This window comes from Lynx canadensis, chromosome C1 (genome assembly GCF_007474595.2).
Source record: "Lynx canadensis isolate LIC74 chromosome C1, mLynCan4.pri.v2, whole genome shotgun sequence".
Taxonomy (NCBI): Eukaryota; Metazoa; Chordata; class Mammalia; order Carnivora; family Felidae; genus Lynx; species Lynx canadensis.
The window spans coordinates 138,650,874-138,677,323 of NC_044310.1; the positions used below are offsets into that span (position 1 = coordinate 138,650,874).

Here is a 26,450-nt window from a genome sequence, read left to right on the forward strand (position 1 = left end):
GTTCTCTAATTTTCCCCTCATACTCCTGGATTTTTTCATCTCTCTTTTTCTCAGCTTCCTCTTTTTCCATAACTTTATCTTCTAGTTCACCTATTCTCTCCTCTACCTCTTCCATCCGAGCCGTGGTGGTTTGCATTTTGTTTTGCATTTCATTTAAAGCGTTTTTCAGCTCCTCGTGACTGTTCCTTAGTCCCTTGATCTCTGTAGCAAGAGATTCTCTGCTGTCCTGTATACTGTTTTCAAGCCCAGCGATTAATTTTATGACTATTATTCTAAATTCACTTTCTTTTTTTTTTTTTTTTTAATTTTTTTTTCAACGTTTTTATTTATTTTTGGGACAGAGAGAGACAGAGCATGAGCGGGGGAGGGGCAGAGAGAGAGGGAGACACAGAATCGGAAACAGGCTCCAGGCTCTGAGCCATCAGCCCAGAGCCTGACGCGGGGCTCGAACTCCCGGACCGCGAGATCGTGACCTGGCTGAAGTCGGACGCTTAACCGACTGCGCCACCCAGGCGCCCCTCTAAATTCACTTTCTGTTATATTATTTAAATCCTTTTTGATCAGTTCATTAGCTGTTGTTATTTCCTGGAGATTCTTCTGAGGGGAATTCTTCCGCTTGGTCATTTTGGATAGTCCCTGGTGTGGTGAGGACCTGCAGGGCACTTCCCCTGTGCTGTGGTGTATAACTGGAGTTGGTGAGCGGGGCCGCAGTCAGTCCTGATGTCTGCCCCCAGCCCACCGCTGGGGCCACAGTCAGACTGGTGTGTGCCTTCTCTTCCCCTCTCCTAGGGGCGGGATTCACTGTGGGGTGGCCTGGCCCGTCTGGGCTACTTGCACACTGCCAGGCTTGTGATGCTGGGGATCTGGCGTATTAGCTGGGGTGGGAAGGCAAGGTGCACGGCGGCAGGGGGGGCAGGCTTAGCTCGCTTCTCCTTAGGTGATCCACTTCAGGAGGGGCCCTGTGGCAGCCGGAGGGAGTCAGATCCGCTGCCGGAGGTTTGGCTCCGCAGAAGCACAGAGTTGGGTGTTTGCGCGGAGCGAGCAATTTCCCTGGCCGGAACCAGTTCCCTTTGGGATTTGGGCTGGGGGATGGGCGGGGGAGATGGCGCTGGCGAGCGCCTTTGTTCCCCGCCAAACTGAGCTCTGTTGTCCGGGGGCTCCGCAGCTCACCCTCCCTTTGTCCTCCAGCCTTCCCGCTTTCCGAGCAGAGCTGTTAACTTATGACCTCCCAGATGCTAAGTCGCGCTTGCTGTCGGAACACAGTCCGTCAGGCCCCTCCGCTTTTGCAAGCCGGACTCGGGGGCTCTGCTTGGCCGGCGAGCCGCCCCTCCGCCCCGGCTCCCTCCTGCCAGTCCGTGGAGCGCGCACCGCCTCGCCGCCCTTCCTACCCTCTTCCGTGGGCCTCTCGTCTGCCCTTGGGTCCGGTGACTCCGTTCTGCTAATCCTCTGGCGGTTTTCTGGGTTATTTAGGCAGGTGTAGGTGGAATCTAAGTGATCAGCAGGACGCACGGTGAGCCCAGCGTCCTCCTACGCCGCCATCTTCCTGTCGAGCCTCTTGACTATTTTCTTAAGAAAATGAATTAAAAGTAGAGATACACAGATTTGAAATATGTTCATATTGGGAGGTGGTGCAATGCTAATAATACTTCCCACAAATATTATTTATGTGAAAATGTGTTGTGGAACTCAAGTAAAAAGCTCTACAAATTGAAAAAAAAACCTGTTAATAATTATTCAAAATTATTTTTGTAAAAGAAATCTAAGAAGAAATGATGAGACTTGGATCCTAGCCCTTTTATCACTATGACCTTAGGCAAGTCAACCTTTTAGCTCTGTTTCCTCTTCTTGAAAATGAAGGCAAAGTCTGGGGGATTGCTAAGGTTCCCTCTAGCTGTAAATATCTATTATTGTTATTACAATTTGATAGGATAAGAAATTAGGTATGCTGTACATAAAATAATTGTTTTACTCAAGAGTTATTAATAGTATAGAATTTTATATTGCAAATTGATCTATTTAGACATATAAAAATTTGAGAGGTACCTGGGTGGCTTAGTCGGTTAAGTGTCGACTTTGGCTTAGGTCATGATCTCACAGTTTGTGAGTTCGAGCCCTGTGTCCGGCTCTGTGCTTCCTAAATGTTTACTACTTTATGCACTATATTTCTTTACCAGACTTACTCTTTCTGAGACAGAAAATATTCTCCTTAGGTGACTCTCTTCCTCTTCTTATTTCCTGTTAGCTCTCTCCCCCGCCCACCCCAAGCACTTTCCCTGTGTGTACACACTGAAAGTAAGTCTGACAACCACACAACCCACAAATTGCAGAGGTGCCCTGACAAATTCCAGGCACTACTCTCTGCAGTAGAAATTGGCCAATGCTTGGCAACTATCTAGTGAAAATATAATTCAGAGGAAATAAATGCATGCATAATTGTCCCAAATAGTATGTATGGTTTATAGCCTGCACAGTTTAGGGGGGAAATGTCATTTTTTCACTTTCACACACACACACACACACACACACACACTTGTTTTCCACCTTTTTTTTCTCTATTCTCTGCAAAAAAATAATCGCAACTACAAATCCATTTTACAGCTATAAATATTAGTCTTGGGGACAGATATATAGTTTACATACACTTAGCTTTTTCACTATGTTTAGCTTTTAAAAGATCATTACTCTTGAATAAACCCACCTTAGTGGGAAGTATGTGACCAAAGATGCCCTTATATGGCCCACAGGACTCAACACTTACCCATCTAGACTGTTGTAGCTATCTAGTGGCTGCAAGCACTAATCCAGCTTGCAGAGTCAAGATCCAGAAATAAGAATCCATCAGCTTGGCATCCCATTGACCAGAGGAGCTCTGGAATTATGGTGAAGCTGGGACCTAGACCTGAACCCTTCTAGTTGGCACCTATCACCTGACCTTGAGAAACATAAATGCCATGCATGCACACTCTAAGAACAGATTGTAAGATTCAAGTCAGACAAATACTGAGAGGAACCAAGAAAGGCTTTAAAGATGAGAAATAATTCAAAATTGAGTATAAAAAAATTGTACTTGGGTTGAGTTTAATCCATAGTTCATTTTTTTTTGTAACATGTGCCTTCAAGTTGCAATAGGAATATACACATTTTACTTAGATGATGATTCATATCTTTTGTTCTGATGGGTGTTTGTCCTTGCTCTGGTTTGGAACATTATAGGGATCTATAAGGAGGATTTCTTTTTTAAAAAATGTAGTTTATTTATTCTCTCATGAAAAAAACTGCACAATCACCACAGTTAAAGTCACCGTACAGTCTTTACTCATGTTGTCCAATTTCCAGCTCACTTGTTGCTGGCACCAATATTGGCTTTCAATCCCCTTGACCTTCTTCATTCTGTTCTTGCGTTCCTTTTGCTGTTTTCTTGACATATTTGTCTTCTCACACAGGCCATGTCTTGCAAGTCTATGTTTGGGTTCATTTTTCTTTGCATAATCTAAGAAATCATAAATCATGCCAAAGCCAGTTGTCTTGCCACCACCAAAATGGGTTCTGAATCCAAATACAAAGATGACCTCTGGTGTGGTCTTAAATTTTGGCTAGTTTTCCCCAAAATGTTGTCTTAGGTATGGCTGCCTTTCTAGGGTGAAGAACATCACTGACCACTTGTTTCTGCTGAAGTAGTTGTTTGGTCATGAACTTCCTAGTCCATATAGTTACTGTGTCGTTCATGATGGCATCCAAGCTTTAAGCAGCTGGGAAGGAAGAGATTATTTCCTGAAAAAGTTAAATCACAGGCTGATATTATTCCTTGAGCTTATACATGTTTCCTAGTGTATAGTCCCATGCTCTTGCTTTGTTAGCATTTTATGAGAAGTTATACACTCTCAGTAATACTTAAATATTATTAGCATACCTTATACTTACAGGTAAAACTGGTTTACCAAAATTTTACCAACATTCAGGGCTAAATTTACTTTGTCAGAATGATCACTGTGGTGTTTGGGGGGGGGTGTCTAATAGATTTGTTGTTGTAATAGTTAATGTGGTACTGTTTTCATACACCCTTGTAGCCCCTTACCATTTTGTGCACATCAGCCTTCCAAAGGCCAGCACCTCCATCTAAGCCATAGGACTGCCTCTGACCTGCTAGAAACCACTGGGATTAGACTGTAAACAGTGACTAACAGGTTTCAGCTTCCTTGGCCCTGGCTTAGACAATTCTGAGACCTGTATCTTATACCATTTGCCAGTTTCCCCCGGAAGATGAAGTTTCAGTTGGCTTCTGTGATAGCTAGCCTAATAGTGTACCCTATATTAGCTGCTTGCCCTTCTCTTATCACCTTCCCCATTTCCCTGCCAGTTCTTCTGAACCTCCCAAATGAAAAAAAAAAAAAATGTATACTCAGTTTTATTCTCAGAGACTGCTTCCTTAGAAACCCCACTAAGACAACTACCTAATAAACCCAAAGATAAGAATCCTTCCCATTTAGGCTGGTATTATTTATTTTATACTGTTAATGATACGTTGTTTAGAGTAAATGGACAGTTATAAAGATGATCTATTTGAATTTGAGACTGAAAATATATAGTATGATAGATTCCTTTTAATTTTTTTGTGACTCCAAGTGGATAAAGTTATTTACTAGCGTTCAAATACGAGTAAAACTTAACAAAGTTTTGTGAGTTAAAGGATCTCACACAGTCACCCTTACATTGAGACTCTACACATAATTTTAAATACTGAAGTCAATATATATAGTAAAGTTTAAAAATGGAAGTAAGGAAAAAATGCTTTTTAACCAAAAAAATTGAATATAATTCTAACAAAAAATTCTGTGAGATCTACAGTTTAAACTAAAACAAATCTTAATACCCTTAAAATGCTTAAATATAAATATTTAGGGATGCCTAAAATGCTAAAGAATTTAAAATAGCAAAGTAATAAGATTCTAGGATATTGAAAAGTAGTTTTTGGAGCATTTAATATACCAAGTAAATAAAATATTTGACAGTCACCTTGATACTAAAAGTAAAATGTAACAAAAAGCTCAAATGAAAATATTACAAATAATCTGAAAGTACTAAGAACATTAGATGGAAACTATTTTTGCACACCAACAACTGAATTTAAAGAGCAATCTTTCAAAGTAAGAAATGGTCACAGGAAGAACTCACAGAAGTCTCAAGGATAAACAGAAGTACTAGGTGTAGTCTGAAGAAGATGGGGAGTCAGGCAGTAGCTGAACTTAATCTCCATGGAACAAATACACCCATTCTCTTGATCTGTGGGAAAGGTGCCAGACAAGAGCCTGGTCACTGTTGATAATTCAGACTTGGGAGCCCAGGTCAATACAAGTTGGCCTTGGGCCTGTTTGCAAACTGTCTTTAAAAAGACACTTCCGGGGCGCCTGGGTGGCGCAGTCGGTTGAGCGTCTGACTTCAGCCAGGTCACGATCTCGCGGTCCGTGAGTTCGAGCCCCGCGTCGGGCTCTGTGCTGACAGCCCGGAGCCTGGAGCCTGTTTCAGATTCTGTGTCTCCCTCTCTCTCTGCCCCTCCCCCGTTCATGCTCTCTCTCTCTCTCTCTGTCTCAAAAATAAATAAACGTTAAAAAAAAAAATTAAAAAAAAATAAATAAATAAAAAAAATAAAAAGACACTTCCTCTGAAAGAAAAAGGAGAAACCAAGCTCATGTAAGGGACTCCAGACTTTCTGCTGCATTTCCCATTCCTTAGGTAATGTTTTGTAGAAACTGATGATAGATACATAAATAAGGAAAGGAAAGGTAATTCAGGAGCATTAGCTGTGATGAAGAACCCATGATAGTAGTATTTAAACCTTTGAGGGTAGACAGTCTGTATCTCCACAAATCTAATCTAAGGCTGCTTTTCTTCAAGCCACCAGGATGCAAGATAAATTTGGTATATTTTTTCATCTTTTGCTGTTTGATTTCTATCACAAGTTGAGGAACTACCATGTGATTTTTCTCTCAATGGTTTGATTTTTTAAGTGTTTATATGTTTTATGAATCAGACAACTCCAAAGACAATACAGTATAGTGATTAGGAACAAACGCCCTTGGGCCTGGTTGCGTAGGTTGAATGCTGGCTCTGCCACTTACTAGCTACTATAACCTAGAGCATGATACTTTACCTCTCTGTCTTGGTTTCCTTATTTGTTATGTGGGTGTGATAAGAGCATACAATTTCATAAGGTTGCTCTGAGGATTAAACCACTTAAATGTAAAATTCTTAAAATAGCACCTAGCATATATGAATACTCAATAAGTTTTGTCCATGTATGAAAACAGCATATTGTAGATGAAATTAGAATTTATAAAATTGTTGAGATACGTTTCTACTTTTATGTAATGATCATTGTGAGGAAAGTGCATTCTTAATTACCAGACTACTGATTTCAAAAATGAATGTTTGAAACATGACCCATTTGTGAGGAAAGAACTGCAGTTTTGCTTGTTTTTCCATATAGTATTTACAGTTGACCTTGGCATAACCCAGGTTTGAACTGTGTGGGTCCACTTACACACAGGGTATTTTTCTGATAAACACAGTACTGTAAATGCATTTTCTCTTCTTGATGATTATCTTAATAACATTTTCTTTTCTCTAGCTTACTTTATTATAGGATACAGTATATCATATATTTAAAAATATGTTAATTGGCTATTTGTAAGGTATTAGTTTATGGTATTAGTAAGACTTCTGGTCAACAGTAGGGTATTGGGAAGTCAAGCATTATATGTGGATTTTTGACTGCATGTAGGTTTGGCATCCCTAATCCCCTTTGTTCAGGTGTCAACTGTACCATGTTTCTAGTAAGGTGAGAGGAGAGTAAGTGGTATGCCTACCATTGCTAATAGGCACTTTATGTTATTTCACACAATCCACAATAAGCTCTACTAAGTAGTTAGTAATAACTATTTCAGAAGAGGAAGTTAAAATTTCAGAAAAGACCAGTGACTTACCCAGGCAGTAGTCTGTCTGACTCCAAATACAAAGCTTCTGCAACTATCCCTGTTTCATTAACAGAGGAGAGATTTGAAACATAACAACTGGTATGGCGTAGGCACTAATTTGGGTGGATCTAAGGGTCTTATAGGCCCCCAGCTCTGCCAGGTCTTATCTCCTAAGGGGTTAGAATATGGATAAGTCTGCTTGGTGGAAGCGATGTCCCTAGAGAAGAGTACATGGGGAGAGGAATAGAGAGTAGTGGCCATTTTCTAACAAGTATGGAAACCTTTTACTATTTAGTATGTTAACAACTGGTACAGCAACACTGTTCGTTCTGACCAAACATTAGATGTATCAAAATTAATTTTGATACATCTAATGTTATAATTATGTATATAAAAATTTAAATACTATGTTAATTTTTGGGTTTTTGTTGGTTTTTATAAGACACATTTTTAGGATCAGGCAAAATTGAGAATTCTTTCCTTGAAATTTCTGCTAAACTGTTATATAAATATATGGTTGTTTTTCACTGATTGATCAATAGACAGTTAAATAGATTGCCTTTATTTACAGTCGGCCATTTTTTAAAATTATGAACTTGCAATATATGGTGGAGGAAGTTTTTACCTTACAGTACTTGGCCAAAAAATTTATTAAGCTATTATAAATATCATAAAGGACTTTGTTGGTTTCCTTCTCTTCCAAATGTGAATTTGCTCTCATTTATAACCTTCCTCTTATTATATCTTCTTTATCAACATCCAAGAAGAATAAAACAGAGATGACTTTTTTTTTTACCTAATGATCTACACAGTATATGCTCAAATAAACACATAATCTCTTAAGAATCTGGGAGCAACAAAAATCACTTATAGTGTTTATTCCTCTTTCACCTTTTTTGTGTGGTAGTAAAATTATTTGAACTATAGGTTTTAGTCAATGAATACATTGTTTCTTGGTTTGTATTGCAATGTTTCATAGAACTAAATGAACTAAATGAACTAAAATGAAGTAAATGAACTAACCCTAGTGCTTTTAGTTTAAACCATGAGAAATTTCCAATCCTCAGTCTTTTTTGAACAATAAAAAATTTTCACCTGGTTCAATCAAAAAGAGAGGCATCCCAACATATTGAGATAATTTTTTTATTATTTTCTATATGAATCAACTGAATATTTCATTTTATTTTTGCTTCAATTTCTCTCTGTTGCAATTAACTCGTCAATAGGTATTTTTAATTGTTACATATTTAACTTTTACTGAACATGAACCTACCATACTGTTTTACTTCCTCACACTAATTTGCAATTCACTATAACAAGTTAAAATTCTATGTTACGTATATTTATCTAGGGGACATTTTATTGTATCTGTATCTACAATAGTATCTACAACTATATTTTCAGTGCTAAGGAATCATCAGAAAAAGTCACAGCATTATAAAGGCCAGCAATATAAGAAACATTTAATATTTGATTAATTTTAAGTAGCATTTTAAGCTTAAAGAGAGAGATGGTATTAAGACTTAAATCACTCTTACAGAGCAAAATGACCTATAATGTTTTGGTTCAAACATTTAAGTAGTTCTTTTTCTGCATAGTCATTTAGGTTCATTATAAACACGGAGAAGATGGAGCAAATCTCTGCAAATTCTTCACATTTTATATGTATAGTTATTTTTTCTGTTGCCTTTCAAAGATCTAAAATGATATTCCATTTATTTCTTGTGTATCTCAAAAAAGAAACTTGACAAGGCAATCCTTTAAACATGTAAACAAGAGTGACTCAAACTCTTTTTGGTTGCACTTGCTCATATTTAGATTTCATTTTTTGATTTCTCAATTATCTTTCACTGAGTCGAAAATGACCCCATCATTATTTACTTCTGGAGGCAATTTGTGTAATCTAGACATCTTTTTCTGTTTATAGGGATTTTATTCTTGTGTCGTTGTGTTATTTTCTCTAATAAACCTCTTCATTATTGGCAGGTTGGCATAGTACCGAACTGATCTTGGTAGGATTTGAAATATGCTTTTTTGGTAAAGCTATTTCCAGATATCATAAAATCAGGCATACTACTGGCTCATAAAATTCCTCATGTAATATGGTTTCTTTTGCTATTATGAGTGCCTGCACTAAAAATCTGCAGAGAGTCAGAGCCTGATGTTTTCCCCCAAACACTCGCTGGTGACTTTGATACTCTGGTCACACTAACCTCCTTTTCAGACATCACTAAGGATGATACTCCTATTCTGTGCATTTATGTGCATTTTCCCTGCTTGTCATTTTTTTATTTTAATGCGTTGACATGTGAGGATTTCATTTCCTTGCACGGGGTTCTAACATCTCTCCCTGATATCTTTTTGTTTTTATTGGAAATCATGGTAGAATTTGATTTTCCCAAGATGCATCTACTTATGGCTTTTTTGTTCATTATCCTGGGTAAAGTCTCTTCCCTTAGGATAATACTGAAGGATTTGTTTCCATTAATGAAGACCCCTCATTTTGGAGGGTTGTTTTATTTTGTTTCATTAATAACTTGAAAAATCACTTTAGCTGAAGTATGCATTACATAAAAAAAATATGCCATAAATACTGGAAAGAGGGTATTTCCATATAATAGAACATTTAAAATGTCTTACAGCATAAATTTGATGTTTTCTGTAAGCAGTTTATATGCTGATTTTTTTAAAAAAATATTTTTAATGTTATTTATCTTTGAGAGAGAGAGAGAGAGAGAGAGAGAGAGAGAGAGAGAGACAGCACGAGCAGGGGATGGGCAGAGAGAGGGGGAAACACAAAATCTTAAGCAGGCTCCAGGCTGTGAGCTGTCAGCACAGAGCCTGACACAGGGCTTGAACTCACAAACCGTGAGATCGTGACCTGAGCTGAAGTCAGTCGCTTAACTGACTGAGCCATGCAGGCACCCCATATGCTGATTTTAATAATCTATAGCTGCATTTTGAAGCTGCTTATTTTAAAAATCTTATGAAGACAGTTTTTAGTCTGTATGCACATACTTTAAAACTATATTAAAATTATTTACATGTTAATTTAAATATATCTTTCCTTTAGTTTTCTTTTAAATTAGTCTTAATTAACAAGTACTGATTAATAAGTCTATCATATTTTATTAGTTTTTAACTTACCTGATTTTCTTTTGTTTTTATACAGAGTTCGTCCTTCTTTAAATATAATTTATTGTCAAATTGGCTACATACAACACCCAGTGTTGTATACACCCAGTGCTCATCTTTTTTTGAAAGAAACATTTTTTTTTAAGTTTATTTGTTTATTTTGAGAGAGAGAAAAAGTGTGAGTGGGGGTGGGGCAGAGAAAGAGAGTCCCAAGCAGGATCCACCCTGTCAGCACAGAGCTAGGCACAGATGCTTAACTGACTGAGCTACCCAAGCACCCCGGAGAACATCTTCTAAAAAGAGTTTCTGAGTTCTGATTCAGTATTTTCTAATCTCCTACAACACTCTAGTAGTTTATCTCATTCAGTACAGTGGAATCACTTGAGGCTTGTTATTATCTTTGTTACCACCATGTAAATAAAGCATTATGGTTTATATTTAGATCTGGATTTCTTTTTAGGTATTGAAGTAGATGTATGACAGCTTCATGAAATCTATCTTTATGATAGTGTTTTTCTTTAGGATTATAGTGTTTTATGTATCAAATGCCCTCAAATGTTATATCATAGCACCATTAAAAACTTGAAAGTGAAGCTTCTTTAAGAACTCTTAATTTTTGTGAATGAAAGTAAGAGCCTCTCTCTTTCTGTCTCTCACACACACACAGAGTTACAGACCCATTTTCTGTTTCATCATCAAGAGAAACATCATTTTTGGGGGGGCTCAATTCTAGTTCTTTTGCAGTTTTTTATTTGGTGCTATGAATTTTATTTATTTTTTAATTAATTTATTTTAGTTTAAATCCAAGTTAGTTAACATATAATATAATAATGATTCCAGGAATAGAATTTAGTGATTCATCACTTACATATAACACCCAGTGCTCATCCTAACAAGTGCCCTCCTTAATGCCTATAGTCCATTTAGCCCATTCCCCCACCCAACACCCCACCAGCAACCCTCAGTTTGTTCTCTCTATTTAAGAGTCTCTGATGGTTTTTCTCCCTCTCTGTTTTTATCTTATTTTTGCTTCCCATATGTTCATCTGTTTTGTATATTAAATTCCACATATGAGTGAAATCATATGATATTTGTCTTTCTCTGACTGACTTATTTCATTTAGCATAATACACTCTAGTTCCATCCACATTGTTGCAAATGGCAGGATTACATTCTTTTTGATCGTGGTGGCACTTCCAAGGTTTTGTTTTATTCTTCATGTTGGCCCGCCATCAATTTATATTGTATTGTTTGTTTTAACAACAAATAACATATTTAGTTAAATATGTTAGGGGAACAAATTTCTGACTGATACAAGTAATGCCTGTATCTATAATACTGCTTTAGAATTTAAAAATATTAACAATATCCTGTTAATATTTATGAATTTCTGTTGTCTGTCTCCAAAAGGGGGCAGTGCAACTTTGGTATTTGACTTAGGAATGCCTTTTTTTTTTTTTTTCAAAGCATTCTCTTGTTTGCTCATAAAATTTCTTGTGATTTTTAATCATAGATTCATAGAATCATGGAGTTGGAATCAAGGTTACCATGTTTCAGAAGGAATTTAAGCATACCCTCTGATGTTGAAATCCCCCCTTTGATATCCCCATCTCTTGTCCGTAATTCCATCTACCACCTTACCTCGTTTTATTGTGCTTCGCAGATACTACGTTTTTTTACACTTTGAAGGTTGGTGGCCACCCTCCTTTGGGCAAGTCTTTGGGCGCCATTTTTCTAACACTAGTCACTTTGTGTCTTTGTATCACATTTTCGTTATTCTTACAGTATTTCAAAGTTTTTCATTATTATTAATTTGTTATGGTGATTAGTGATTATGACTTTCTGAAAGCTCAGACGATAGCATTTTTTAGCAATAAAGTATTTTTTTAATTAAGGTATATACATTGTTTAGACATCATGCTATTGCAAGCTGAATAGACTACAGTATAGTGTAAGCATAACATTTACATGCAGTGGGGAAGCAAAAAGTTCATTTGACTCACTTTATTGTAATATTTGTTTTATTGTGGTGATCTGGAACCAAACCCACAGTATCTCAGAGGTGTATGCCCATACACTTTTAACATAATCCTGAACAAAGAAATCAACAGGAGTTATCACTGTTGCTTTTTTCTCTCTTCTTTTTTGTTTCCTCTGTAGAACTTTTTAGCATTAAAAATATTTTATTTCCAGCATTCTGGAAAGGTGGGCAACTGCTGTTAATGATTATAATGAGAAAAAGAGGAACATGAGGTTTTTAAAAAGAAAATGGAAGTGATGTCAGTGGTAGTGATTTCTAAAGACGCTGTGAAAAAAATAACAGGGATATATTGCTAGAAATGTCTCATAGAGACTACTGAGTCAGGAGTCAGAGAGGCAAAAGGCAGAACCTGAGAAGATATATAACATCAGTATCATCCTAGTCATAAACTTTTAACATTACCAGCATTTAGAGCAAGGCAGAGAGCAAGGTCATTAGTGTATTTATTATTTCTAAAAGTAAAATAGCTTTATAAAATATAATAAATGTATATGGAATAGCTTTGTAATTTATTTCTGTAACACTGCCATAGAGGAAATCCTTGAAAAGTTCTGGTGCATGAAAGAATAAGTGGAATGATTTTTTAAAATGTTTTTGTTTTATTGAATATAAACCTATTAACATAGACCTTCATATTTACATTATTTTAATCACCAAACCCCATTTGTTTTTCTCTAGAACATACTTATTTTCTCAACCTTAAGTTGAGAGATCCTTAGTGGTTTTCAAGTACCTTATTTTTGAGGTTGGGAGAAGCTACATAGAATTAGAGTAATAAATGGGTTGCTAACCCATTTTCTATGTCCCAGCCCTATTAGCTCATTAATTGTCTATCAACCAACCCAATAGGATAACCAGCATAATGAATTTGTTATTGCCAGAATATTTATATGCATATTCTTGGTACTATATTTGCCAAAATGTTGTACTTAATTCTTTCTATCCAAAAATGTCAGCTCTTAAAGTGTTTGGCATGTTAGTGTACCCAAATATCACTAATTGGTATTTCCCAAATAATAGATGTTATTAAGGTGGTCTGTCAGAACCAAATTGATAATTTATTCCAGTGGAAGAGTTACCTTGTCTAGGTCAGATGGACAATTTTAGAGAATGCTGGTGGGGCAAAAAAAAAAAAAAAGGAAGAAACAAAGATTGTTTCTTTTCTTTCTCTAATGAAAAAGAAATGCTACTTACTCTTATACCTTGGATAGCCTGGTTATTATCAACTTTTATAGAAAGAACTTCAGTTATGTTGGACTCTAAATATAGTTTCTTAACTGAAGCCAGGTCATCTGGGCAAGTTGCAAGAGGGCTAAAGGCAAGGCCTAATTTAATGGACAGGATTTCAAATTACCTATGGTTATTTGTTTTGACACTGACTGGGGTGTATCCAATAAGAGTCTTTTATGTTGTTGACTTAAAAATAGAATGGTTGTGTTAAAACCATAAATCAAAGTTATGCAAGGTCCACTAAATACGTGATCAGGAATAAACCTAATAGTGGACTTAACTGGTACTAAGCAATGCTTAAATATGTTCAGGCTAAGATTATGCTCTATGACAAACAGTTGAGAAAACAAATCTTCCATTGATTGCATGATTAGAACTCTTGTTATACTGAAGAAATATGGAAACAAAAAAAAGCAGACATGGCTTAAAAATATTTTTAATTACTTTAATGTTTGTTTTTTATTGAAATAAAATACTTTGTGAAGTTTTATTTTATTCCATAATTTTTTGCTATGATCTGTTTCCATTCAGCCACATACGAAATTTGTGAACTAGAATTTTTTTAAGTTTATTTATTTATTTTTAGAAAGAAGGAGAGAGAGAGAGAGAGTGAGTGCACATGAGGGACAGGCAGAGAGAGAGAAGGAGAGAATCCCAAGAAGGTTTTGCACTGCCTGTGCAGAGCTTGATGTAGGGCTCGAACTCATGAAACATGAGATCATGACCTGAGCTGAAATCAAGAGTTGGACGCTTAACTGATTTAGCCACCAGGTACCCCTAAATTAGAATTATTTTTAAGTCACCTGTTAGAATAAATGGGATCTTGAGGTCTACAGTATTGTATACTGCTAATACTATGAGAGTAACCACCTATAAAAGTTTAGGTTTTGATATAGTTCCATAGCTCAGGGAAGTGGAAAGCATGTTTTCTTCCTGTAAAAACTGCCATATTTCAAATTTGGGAGTGCAGTAATATTTTAAGAAGGTAGAGTTTTTCATTAAAAAATTTCTAAGGAGTTAAATCCATGAATATGATATCCCATTATTGAACCATACTTAATGGATCTTAATGTCTTTAGACTCATAGAACATCACATTCAAATCAAGACAGGGTTTTTAACATAAACCTTTAGTATTTATTATGCTTTATTACGTAAATTTTACAGATTTTATTCTGTAAATTGTACAGAAATAGAAAGTATGTAACACTAAATGAAGACTTTGAAATCATCTTTTTGTGAGAAGAAGAGTTGAAGTGGACCCCCGTGCCATTCTCCTTTGAGTGGGAAATCTCAAAAACCTTGGAAAAGGGTGGAGGGTATAAGGCAGAAATTTATATACAGATACATTAAGTAAGGCTTCCGGACTACTGGAGATTTTAGTTTAATGGATAGTGCCTTTAAGAAATACTGTAGATAATTGTAGACTGCATGAGTTTGAAATCTAGCTCTGACAGTTATTAACTGTGAAAGCTTCAACAAGTTAATTTCTCTGTTCCTCAATTTCCCTATCCGTACAATATAGATGATAATAGTACTTCTTAGGATTGTTGTAAAGATTAAATTAATTAATGATGGTTAGAATTTAGAAATCAATAAATGTTAGCTCTCATTACTGTATTTCAAAGCAAGGAAGAAGTGTTAGCAACTTTAAAAATCTCGGACACATTTATTGTTTATTATCTATAAGTTTGTATTTTTGGTCTTTAAAGAGTAATCTGTATACATTGAATTCTTTTGTGATATATAGAGTATTGTGCTATTTATAGAGTTATTGGTTCTTATTGAAGTATGTAGTTTTTCTTTTTTTTTTTTTTTTAATTTTTTTTTCAACGTTTATTTATTTTTGGGACAGAGAGAGACAGAGCATGAACGGGGGAGGGGCAGAGAGAGAGGGAGACACAGAATCGGAAACAGGCTCCAGGCTCCGAGCCATCAGCCCAGAGCCCGACGCGGGGCTCGAACTCACGGACCGCGAGATCGTGACCTGGCTGAAGTCGGACGCTTAACCGACTGCGCCACCCAGGCGCCCCAGTATGTAGTTTTTCTAAGGAAACACTAAACCATGTTCCCTAGGACTTCTGTGTTACATGTATTTAAATAGAATTTAATTTACTTTTTAAATGTTCTTTTTTTAAGTTTTTATTTAAATTCTAGTTAACACACAGTGTTATACTGCTTTCAGGATAGAATTTTGTGATTCATCACTTACAGCACCCAGTGATCATCCCAACAAGTGCCCTCCTCAATACTCATCACCCATTTAGCCCATCCTATGCCCACCTCCCATCCATCAACCCTCAGTTTGTTCTCTATATTTAGGAGTCTCTTATGGTTTGCCTCCCTCTCTTTTTCCCCCCTTCCTCTATGTTCATCTGTTTTGTTTCTTAAATTCCACATATGAGTGAAATCATATGATATTTTGTCTTTCTCTGACTGACTTGTGTCACTTAGAATAATACCTTCTAGCTCCTTCCACATCATTGCAAATGGCAAGATTTCATTCATTTTGATGTGTAATATTCCGTTGTGTGTATGTATACGTATATGTATATGTATATGTGTATATATACATATATACATATATATAAATATATTTACATACATACACACCACATCTTCTTTATCCATTCATCAGTCAGTGGACATTTGGGCTCTTTCCATAATAATTTGGCTATTGTTGATAGCTCTGCTATAAGCATCAGGATGTATGTATCCCTTCAAATATTAAAAAAATAATGTTCATTTTTGTTGATTCAGTTGTTATTATTAACAGCAATTATTATGCCATTACTCTCAGTTGCTATAATTACCTACATCGTGAGACATTAAGAGAGTAAGGTGCAGTAACCTCAAAAGAGATGGGCAAGTTCTTGCAGCTTAGGGAAATTACAATGTTTAAATCATTCATGGTTGTAAAGTATACTAAAGAGAAAAGCTGGGTGCTTCACTCAATCACTGTAAAATGCTATGCTCAGTTAATGGGAAGACCAATAAATAAAATCATCGCATATTTATTAAATGCTTTCAAGCTAGGGCTTGCTGGGAAATTATAATTTAGTTGAGGGAATAAAGCAAACATGCCAAATCTTAAAAATAAAAGATAGAGATAAAGGACCATAAGTGAGTACCTGATTAATTACCTAAGTCACTTGGCAATAATTAGTGTTGGAAGTCAGAAAAAGAAAGAAAGCTTTTAGTGTCTGGTTGATGGAAATTTCCTTCAAGGAGGAAGCAGTATTTGAGCCAAGTTTTGGTTGATGAAGAGATGAGAGATAAACAGCAAAAGGCATCTGGGGTCAAATAGTAAAAGATCATGAGTCTTGCCAAAAGACATTGGAATTTCATTGCATAGCTATAAACCAGAGGCAAACTTGCATCCGATCCTGCAGATTTGAGAGGTGGCTCTGTGTTTGTGAAGACATTTAGGAAGTCCATGACTGTTTACTAGCTATTAAGCAGAACTAGTTCTGGGAAAAAAATCAACTTTAGTCATAAACTGAAGATTGATGTGAACTTAATAGGAAAACCTGAAGTAGTTAGCAGCACATGCATGTAGAAAGAATACTTTATTAGGAGCACCTCCATACTAGGTAGATAAGTGAAAATAATTATAATTTTCTTTAAAGGTTTAGCAGTTACTGAGATCATCATCCTTATGTATAGCACAGACTTGGATATTCACCTCTGTTTATTAGACTTTTCTTTTTCAGAAAGAATCTACAGAGTATGTGCATATGAATATATTATTTTTATTACAAAGTATTTCTGGACTTGTTTTAAAAGAATTTTCAAGACTAAAATGTTAACAGCCTATTTCATCTTATTTTTAGTAAGCTATGTTAGTGTGTGTGTTGAAGGAAATGACTCAAGACTTTTTCTTTGAGAATTTGTTGCTTTGCACTTAGAGCAAATGATAGTAGAAGAGCTTATTCCCCACTGCTAAGTTAAGGCCAAAACATTTTTAATTCTGAGACATTGTGGGCATGTTTGTAATTATTTATGTAGTTTGGGGTTAAATTGTCATTATAGAATATAATTTAGTTTTCTATTTTTTGCCATAGTATTTTGTTGATTACCTACACAGTTTACTTAGGTTAGGAGGATAGCACAGCTTACAAAATACATTATCCATAAACATTATTTTAGCTTATCTACATTGATTTATTGCTAAAGTCCTATTTATATTTTAAAGTTATTTCTTATCCAGGATGCCTCAGGATTATCTTTTAAGATTAGAAATATAATCTCAGAGGGTGCCTGGGCGGTTCAGTCGGTTAAGCATCAGACTTCGGCTCCTGATCTCACAGTTCATGAGTTTGAGCCCCATGTTGGACTCTGTGCTGATAGCTCAGAGCCTGGACCCTGATTCAGTGTCTCACTCTCTCTTTTGCCCCCTCCCACTCACGGAAGGACTGATACCCTTCCTTAATGCTTTTTATTTTTTTTTTTTTAATTTTGAGAAAGAGAGAGCAGGGAAAGAGAGAGAGAATACAGAGCCCAGCACAGGGCTCGAACCCACAAACCATGAGATTATGACCTGAGCCAAAACCAAGAGTCCACTGCTCAACCGACTGAGCCACCCAGGTGCCTCTCCTTCTTAATACTTAAAAACAAACAAACAACAGCAACAACAACAAAAAAACCCTAGGTCCCAGCACCACACCATACCAGTTAAATAAGAATATCTAAGAAATATACCAAGTTTCAGTATAGTTAAAAGTGTCCCGAATATTTTTTAATGTTTATTTTTGAGAGAGAGAGACAGAGCACAAGTGGGGGGGGGGGGGCAGATAGAGAGGGAGATACAGAATCTGAAGAAGGCTCCAGGCTCTGAACTGTCAGCACAGAGCCCAACGTGGGGCTCAAACTCACGAGCCCTGAAATCATGACCTGAGACCATGACCCGAGCCAAAGTCAGATGTTCAACTGACTAAGCCACCCAAGCACCCACCCCCCAAGTATTTTTAATGTGCAGCTGTAACTAAGAAACTACTCTAATGAGAGATCTACAGCAATGAGCAAAAGGATCATGTAATTGAATCCAAAAACTATCGATGTTTGGCTTGGGAATCCATAATACTCAAAATCACATATTCGTATGGCATTATATCCTTCAAATCCTTGTTTCCCTAACTGCTTGTCTTAGGCTTGTTTTTTAAAAAAATCAAAGAGAGAATAAGATTCTTCTGTGTGTGTTTATGTGTGGCCATTTTTTATTTAAGTATAATTGACATATAATTCATTAGTTTCATGTGTACAACATAGAGATTCCACATTTGTATACATTGCAATCACTGCAATACGTCTAGCTACTATCTGTTACCATACAAAGTTAATACAATATTATTGACTACATTCTCTGTGCTGTACATTACATTCTCAAGACTTATTTTTGTTCTTTTCAAATTTTTATTTAAATTCTAGTTACTTAACATATAGTGTAATATTGTTTTCAGGAGTAGAATTTAATTTCATCACTAACATATAACACCCAGTGCTCAACACAACAAGTGCCCTCCTTAATATCCATCATTCATTTAGCCCATCTCCCTGCCACATCCTTCCATCAACACTCATTTTGTTCTCTATCATAAAGTCTCTTATAGTTTGTTTCCCTCTCTCTTTCTCCCCCTCTTCTTACATGTTCATCTGTTTTATTTCTTAAATTCCACATGAGTGAAATCATATGGTATTTGTCTTTCTCTGCCTGATTTATTTCGCTTAGCATAGTACACTGTAGCTCAGACTCTTCATTGCAAATGGCAGGATTTCATTCCTTCTGATGGCTGAGTAATATTCCATTACATACATATGTAACGCATCTCTTTTCCTATGTTGCATTTATTTTTTGAGAGACAGCATGAGCCAGGGAGGTGTAGGGAGAAAGGGGTACAGAGGATCCGAGGCAGGCTTTGTGTTGACAGGCTGACAGCAGCAAGCCAATGCAGGGTTTGAACCCATGAACCTTGAGATCATGACCTGAGCCAAAGTTGGATAATCAACTGACCACTCAGATGCCCCATATACCACATCTTTTTTATCCATTCTTCAGTCGATAGGCATTTGGTTCTTTCCATATCTTGGCTATTGTTGATAATGCTGCTATAAACATCGGGGTAAATGTACCCCAATGAATCTGTATTTTTGTATCTTTTGGATAAATATCTAGTAGCGCATTTGCTGGATTGTAGGTAGTTCTATTTTTAACTTTTTGAGGAAACTCCATACTGTTTTCCAGACTGGCTGCTCCAGTTTGCATTCCCACCAACAGTGCAAGAAGGTTCCCCTTTCTCCATATCCTCACCAACATCTGTTTCTTGTGATGTTAATTTTAGCCATTCTGACTAGTGTGAGGTGGTATCTCATTGTGGTTTTGATTTGTATTTCCCTGGGGATGAGTGATGTTAATCATCTGTTCATTTGTCTGTTAGCCATATGGGTGTCTTCAAAAGTATTGATTCATGTCCTCTGCCCATTTCTTCGGTGGATTATTTGTTTTGTGAGTGTTTAGTTTAATAAGTTCTTTATACATTTTGGATACTAACCCTTTATCAGATATGTCATTTGGAAATATCTTCCATTCTGTAGGCTGTCTTTTAGTTTTACTGATTGTTTCCTTCACTGTGCAGAAGCTTTTTATCTTCTTAAAAAAATGTTTATTTATTTATTTTTGAGAAAGAGAAAGAGAGAGAGAGGATGGGAGAGGGCCAGAGAGAGAGAATCCCAAGCAGACTCTATGCTGGCAGCTCAGTATGGGGCTTGATCTCACGAATTGTGAGATCATGACCTGAACCAAAATCAAGAGTCAGATGCTCAGCCCCTGAGCCACCAGGCTCCCTGAGAAGTGTTTTATCTTGATGAAGTCCCAATAGTTCATTTTTGCTTTTGTGTCCCTTGCCTCTGAAGACATTTCTGGTAAGAAGTTGCTATGGCTAAAGTCAAAGAGGTTTCTGCCTATGTTCTCTAGGATTTGGTGGTTTCCTGTCTCAAATTCAGGTCTTTCATCCATTCTGAATTTATTTTTGTGTATCATGTAAGAAAGTGGTCCAGTTCCATTCCAAAATCATATTCTTTTAGGAAAGAACATTTTGTTTAGATAATCCTAATTCTCAATTAGTGGTAATTTCTCTTAAAAGATCTCTGAAAGCTTCCTTAGGTTGGTGTTTATAAAGTACTGATTGGGCAGTTTAAGTAATATTGACCTTTTTTATGAGGATGATATTTAACTAGTTGATCTCTTTGATTTTGGCATTTATAAGCAACTCAGATATAATCAAGAATATATTTTTGTGATCCATTTGAGCAAGGAAAATATTTCCTGGGGTAGGGCTATGTTCATGTAGAACCTCAGAATCAATGTATTTAAATTTATATTTCTTAAAAATGCTCATAGAAACTTGGTGGCCAGATAAAATTAGGACAATGGAAAGCACTAAATTTTCTGGCATAAATCAAAATATATGTTCCACAAAACTTTCTGATTCTTCTAAATGGAAAAATCTCATTATTACTGGTGTTTATTTATATAAAATATGTCCTATGAGATATGCCTCCCCTTGTCCAAACTTAATAAAATCATAAAGAATAATTTTTACATCCGCTTATATGTTTAAAATAAACAATATTTATAACCACAAATTCATCATATTTTCTTTTGTTTCTTTTTTAGATGCTTATTGAGGATGCCAGTTTCTGCATATGGGAAGTAGATATTGAAGGTTATATGGTTTACAGACAAGATCTTTAAAATATAGATACTCAAGGTAAGTAATAGATACAACCTCATAAATCATCTCATTTAAATGGTTAGGGTTTCAGACTGTACTTTGACTTGCTAAACTTGTTTTATCACTAGCCCTATCTAAGCGACTTCAAAACCATATTCATTCATATTCAGACACAAGGTGTTATGCCCTAACACTATCATGACAGGAAGTGTCATATGTCATTTATAATAGGAAGTGGATAAAATTGATATATTATTATGGAAGTGTGCAAACCAATTAAGAAGAATGGAGAAGAAATGAAGTAGCTTCCATTAAATCTGTGGGCTCAACTCAGTAGTGTTTAATTTGGAAGATTAAACAAAAACTACTATTCACTGCACTTTCTTCTCAATACCATATTCATTAATCAGTTCTTTAACTACATTAGGAACATATTCTTTAACCACTCCAAAAAACTCTGTCATACTTTCAAATACTCAGAGTGTTACCTCTGAATACCAAATCTCTTTTCACTATTTCTTGAGTCCCCAAAGATTTTTCTTTACCTACCATATCCTTTCAGTTAGCATGTTCTGTCCATGCCTCCCATGACTGCTTACATGTTCACATTATTAAGTATATTTCTGAATATATTTTGGTACAGTTTTCAGTGAGATATGAGGCACACAAAATGTTAAAAAAGAAAAAAGTATTTTAAATAATGTTTCATGCCAGGCAGTTACCATGTAACCTTAGAGACTATGTGACCAGTAAATAGGACATTTTTGTTCAGCCCTAGAATTCTCTCTAAGTGGAAATAAGAGACTGTAAAATCTAATTTTATTGTATATTCAGAAGAAATAAATATGGATTTTGAAAAGTCCTAATTTTTAAATATCAGCACAAAATTTTGCCTGTGAAAAAAATCTCCTTTGCCAAATGTGTGAACGAAATAAAACAGTTTACAGCCTCTGCTGTGGAAATTTTTTCCCTTTGTTCTGTTTTTCTTTATTCTTTTAGAGTGCAACTACTTTAGAGTCTATTTTTTCCCCTTAATTTGTGGGTAGCAGTTTATTGATTTTGCTAGTTTTCTGTGATGAATATTATTATCAGAAATGACTTATCTTGAAAATATAAATGACATTATTTACTTCTAATTCATTTCTATAGTTAACATATGGTGAGTTGGTTCCTTGGAACAGCTATTCAATTGTTTTCTGAATTATAATAATTAGACAATTATTTTTATAGTTCCTCCATCTCCACAGTCTTAAACCAGATCCTCTCAATTAAAGAAAAAAATAATGAGTCTTTTTTTTTTTAAAGGAACTTTTGCATAAGAATAGAGCTAAACATGCTCCTCAGTTCATTGCACGCTGTCATCATTGGTCCATGCAAAGCCCTTATTTTATTTGTTTATACATATTCTTTTATTTTCATTTCTAGTCCCATGCTTCTGACCTTGACCCATAGGAAACCATTCTGACAGTCATTATAATAACTACTGCACCATTCTCTTTTGTTTATATGTATTTTCATAAGGCATTGCTTTTATATACATGTATTTTTAAATATTTTAAATAGAAAATTTAAAATAAATTAAAAAAAAAAAGAATATGTTATGAATCTTCATGGGCCCATCTCTCAGCTTCAGCAGTTATCTCATGGTTGGGCTTGGGTTAATTATATCTCTACCCTGCCCCCTGCCCCATTTTATGTGTATGAAATTTTATTATGCGTAGATGGTATTGTGCTATGTATTTCATTTTCTTCCTACTATTTTATTTTAATTAACCTTAAGTGTTTATCATTTACTTATATTGTCATGTTTACATCGCTTCTAACTGCTGCATAGTATTCCATCGTTTGTAGCTACCATGTTTTAACTACTTGTATTTCCCAGTGATTGCCATCCAGACTTTTGTCACAACAAACACTGCTATAATGAACATTATCACACTTGCTTTATCGTGGACTTTGCAAGGATTTCTTTGGGATATATATGCAGGAGCACAATTGCTGGGTAATAGGATACATGTTTATACTTAACTTGACCAAGTTCTGCCAGTTACTCTACCAAATAAAATACTTTGGTCCACACTTTCACCAGCAGTAACCTTCTCAGTCAGTCCTGCCAACCTTGACATTATCTAGCTTGCTAATATTTTGTGCTAGTATTATGTGCATAATTTTATAGCTTATTATTTTAATTTTAATTCTTCTTATCAATAATGAGTTTGAGTACTGCTTCATATTTTTATTGGCCTTTTGGCTTCCCTTTTCTGAAATTGTTTGTTCACACTCTTTATTTTTCATATGGGTTCTTTTGACTAATGTTCTTTAAGAGTTTGTCATAGGTATTCTAGGTATTCATTTCCTATTAGTTTTAAATATTAAAAAATATCTGCATCCCATTTTTTTCAACTTTTTAATCTTGTGCTTGATATTCTTTGAGTAAACATCAATATTTTAAAACTTGATTAAAATATTTTCTAGATGTATATCATTTGTGTACAGAAATGCTACTGAATTTTTGAAAATTGATACAAGTTCTAACAACGTTGCTGAACTCTCTTATTCTTAATAGAGTGTTCTGTTGTCTAGAAAAATGATCATATATCAGTTCCAAAAGTGATAGTTTTCTCTCTACCCTTCCCATCCTCATACTTTTACTTTTTTCTTCTTTCTAATACCTTTGATCAATTCCTCTGGAACTAAACAGTAGTAGTGACAGTGGGCATCCTTATCTTATGCCCAGTCTTAAAGAGGATGCATCTAGTTTCTCACTTCTCACTGACGTATAATGCTTACTGAAGGTTTTTAACATACAACCTTTACTAAATTATGAAAGTTCTTCTATTTCTAGCTTCGTATGCATAAATAGCTATTGAACCCTATAAAATGCTTTTTATGCATCTTCGAAACAATCACATGACATTTATCCTTTGGCATATTAACATTGTGAATTATATGAATAGAATTTCTAATGTGAAACCATCCCTGTGTTTCTAGTGATCATGGTGTTTTATTTTTAATGTTATTTTATTTGGTTAGCAAATATTTTATTTAGGATTTTAGAATCTACATTCCTAAATGAAATGTGCTGTAATTGTTTTCTCTTTATTTTCCTTGTCTGACCTTGAAATTAAGATGACACCAGCCTAATAAAATAAGATGGACAGCTTTTACTCTTTTTCTATTTTCTGGAACAACTTTACAAGATATGAATTTACTGTTTCTTTAATGTTTGTTAAAACTCATAATGTTTAACTCATGTTAAAACTCATGGAGTGCCTGGCTGGCTTCATTGGTAGAGCATGCAACTTTATGAGTTTGAGCCCCATGTTGAGTGTAGAGATTACTTAAAAATAAAATCTTTAAAAAAAAAACCTATCTGGTTCTGAGGATTTTTGTGAGACTTCTATGAATGCTATTTATGTCTTTAAATACTTTTTGATCTATTCGAGTTTTTTCCTCCCTTCTTCAGTCTTCTCCCAAGGTACTGATGACACCTGACGGTCTCCCCACCTGCAGACATCGTCCAGACTCACTTTCGTAGGATACACCTAGACAGCCTCAGGCTCCACATCTAACTGAGCCATATGATAATGGTCACCCCCCTTTTGAACTGATTAGAGCTTCAGTTTTTAACCCTGACCAATGGGCTCTGATCTGCCCAGTCTTGCTTCACCTAAACTCCCATTGCCACATACCTAAATTAATCCTACTGTCCATTAGTTTTCTACTCTACCACAAACAGAAAGTTTGGTTAGTGATACCCTGAATTGAGTTCCTTCTATCCCCTGCTAAAGTTGTTGCCATACTCTGGTTACATGTGTCAAGGTTATATAAATGGTAAATATTCTGCCAAAAAAATATGTGAGGTATATAAGTTCAGGGTAGGCATGTGTTGGGAAAAAAATCAGCAGTCATCTGGTCTAATGTCCTTTATAGTATGTACCAAATGGTAGTTAACTCTAGAAGATACTCGCTTTATCCCCAGAATTTGAAACTTCATAATAACTGTGTAGTATTAAAAGAAAAATTAAAGTTATTTCTACTTACAAAAGGAAGAAGTAGAGATTATAAGCAAGAATTTCATATACCCACTAACAACAAAACAAACTTTCAATAAAAATATAATAGTTATCATAATTTTTTGATACATTTAAGTGTTTCTACCATCTTATTTCAGTTTTTTTCCACACACTTTGTGTATCTTTTTAATTTTTTCTTACTTAAAAGTGTAGTATTTATATATCTTCCCTAAAAAAGATTCTTGTACATTCTGACATCCTGTTGTCTCTCTCACCTTCCCCAACTGCATCATGTTGCTACTATCTACTTTAAACAACAAAATATTGCAGTCAATTTTTCTCTTTTTCTTTGCTGCTATTTTTAAAGACAACAAATTTTACCAAGGTACTCTATCAGCATTACTTTGTACATCATCTTTTTAATAAGTGTAGTGTTCTTTTTTCTCTTTTTCCCTTTAAAAATTTTTAAATTTTAATTCCAGTACAGTTAACATACAGTGTTATATTGTTTTCATGTGTACAATATAGTAATTCAGCAATTCTGTACATTACTCAGTGCTCATCACAATAAGTGTACTCTTAAATACAATAATAATAATAAGTGTACCCTTCACATGTTTCATCCATCCACCCCACCTACCTCCCCATCTGGTAGCCATCAGTTTGTTCTCTATACTTAAGAATCTGTTTTTTGGTTTCTTTCTTTTTTTATTTGTTTCTTGAAATTGCACATATGAGTGAAATCATATGGTATTTGTCTTTGACAGACTTACTGCGGTTAGCATTATACTCTTTAGATCCATCTATGTTGTTGCAAATGCCCAGACTTCATTCTTTTTTATGATTGAATAATATTCTATTGTGTGTATTCACCATATTTTCTTTATCCTTAACCTATCGATAGACACTTGGGCTGCTTCCATATCTTAGCTATTGTAAATAATGCTGCATTAAGCATAGGAGTGCATATGTCTTTTCAAATTAGTGTTTTCATATTCTTAGGCTAAATACCCAGTAGTGGAATTACTGGATGATATGGTATATAATTCCATTTTTAATTTTTTAAGGGATCTTCATACTGTTTTCCACAGAGGCTGCACCCCAGTTTGCATTTCCACCAACAGTGCAAAAGTATTCCTTTTTTTCCATATCCTCACCAACACTTGTTGTTTCTTGTTTTTTTTAATTTTAGCCATCACGACAAGTGTGGGGTGATATCTCATTATAGTTTTGGTTTGCATTTCCCTGATGTTTAGAGATATTGAATATCTTTTCCTGTGTCTGTTGGCCATCTATGTGTCTTCTTGGGAGATATGTCTGATCATGTT

At 35.4% G+C, this 26,450-nt stretch overlaps 1 long non-coding RNA gene and 1 pseudogene across 1 annotated transcript in view; one reads left to right on the top strand and one right to left on the bottom strand.

The window, feature by feature from the left end:
* Positions 1-26,450, top strand: part of LOC115520475 — a 221,750-nt gene that overhangs the window by 156,609 nt on the left and 38,691 nt on the right. The window contains exon 2 of the long non-coding RNA XR_003970801.1: positions 21,049-21,142. This is a non-coding gene — a long non-coding RNA (uncharacterized LOC115520475). The remainder of the gene's footprint in view (positions 1-21,048; positions 21,143-26,450) is intronic.
* On the bottom strand, positions 3,338-3,906 carry LOC115520473 (annotated as a pseudogene).